Consider the following 1,477-nt stretch of genomic DNA (forward strand, 5'->3'; position numbering starts at 1 on the left):
TTAAATGGCACAGCTGAGTAGCTAATAGGCTTTTTTAAATCATTCCAACATTAATTAGATATATACGTTTATGTAGTCTGTTCTCCAAATAGGTGGCAAGAAGCCCTTTTCTCCTTGGCGGTGTTAGCTGCAGCTTTCCAATGTGTTTTCCTGTTGGGCGTTACTTCCCCATATGGTCCACTGGTTTCTAGTAATTGAATTTTGAACTCTTTAAAAAAGAATTAAAAGGTAATTCTGCAGTGGGAAAGTAGGAGGAAAAGTTGAGAACGTTCTCTCCAGAATGACACGTCACCGAGCTACTTAGGGGTCTCCTTCCACGATGTGGCTGTGCGTGTATGCACACGCGTGCATTCTGAATGTGTATTTGCAGAATTCGTGCAAGTAAGGGCTGAGCCCCTATGTGTGAGCCAAATGCTAACTTTCCTTTCTCTCTACAGTCTCGGAAGGGGAGCGATCCAGACAAAGAGAAGAAAGGCCTGGAGGGTCGAGCGGACAGCATCGGGAGCGGCCGAGCGATCCCAATTAAACAGGTACGCAGCCCCCTCTGTTTTTCTCCCCCTTTCCTGGAGTTGGAAACACATCTCGGGTCGTCCAAGCGAGGATGCCGCTCCTGCGCCAGTCCGCGTTTGATGTGCTCTGTTGATGAATGTGGAAGTCGTTCACTTGACATCAATTAGGAGAGGTTCCTGTGTGTATTAAAATAGGATCATTAGAATAAGAAGAGGAGGAATGTGACAGCAGGCCTAATGAAGTGCAGTGTGCCGCCCGCCCGCACATGGAGTGCGTCCTGGGCTGAGCTGGCTTCAGAGGCTGCCTTTGTAGCGCGCCTTTGATTGGGCCGCTGGCCGCCAGGCAACAGGGGTACATCAGCGCGCCGCACAAGAGCCCCTTGTGATGGCAGGCACAGCCCGCCGTGGCCCTAATTTGCTCTTGCAGACGGACATCTGAACGCCGTCGCAGGCTGGTCCGTAACAACGAGGCAATTAGTTGTGATAATCATAGCCCGTGTGTCAGCTGTGCACTCTTGTTTGTAATTTGCTAATGAAGGAATTGTAACTTTGATTAGGTTCAGTTTCATTTAGACCTTATTATATAAAGGAACATTTACAGCTGTAATGTGGGGCCTTAATTAAACTTCCTCATTACACAACAGGACTTGAATTCAAGCATTTGTTTTGGCCTCTGCCGCTTGCCTCCAATAGGTTTCCATTAGCCCAGAAACCCGATACCAAATGATTTTCGGTCTCAAAGAAAATTGTAATTCACTTGTGTTTTACTGTTACCACTTGCAGGGGAAATAGGGAGTCCAGCCCTGCTGAGCGGCTTCTGGGAATGCCGTCCTCAAGTTTGCTAAAGATGGCCAATTGATTTCGAGTGCGCTGGGCTTGCAAGGGGGAATCCGCGGGCAGGATGATAGCTCTGCCTCCTGGACCTGGGCTCTGACCGATTTCTTCGCCTGGATGGGCTCTCGTTTCTG

The 1,477-nt window shown here is 48.8% G+C and overlaps 1 protein-coding gene across 1 annotated transcript in view; it reads left to right on the top strand.

The window, feature by feature from the left end:
- Positions 1–443: 443 nt before the first annotated feature.
- AGAP1 (ArfGAP with GTPase domain, ankyrin repeat and PH domain 1) overlaps positions 444–1,477 on the top strand; it is a 360,673-nt gene continuing 359,639 nt past the window's right edge. Inside the window, exon 1 of the mRNA XM_004386488.3 lies at positions 444–530. The gene's annotated coding sequence lies outside the window, so the exon portion shown is untranslated. The remainder of the gene's footprint in view (positions 531–1,477) is intronic.

Source organism: Trichechus manatus, unplaced genomic scaffold (genome assembly GCF_000243295.1).
Source record: "Trichechus manatus latirostris isolate Lorelei unplaced genomic scaffold, TriManLat1.0 scaffold00165, whole genome shotgun sequence".
Taxonomy (NCBI): Eukaryota; Metazoa; Chordata; class Mammalia; order Sirenia; family Trichechidae; genus Trichechus; species Trichechus manatus.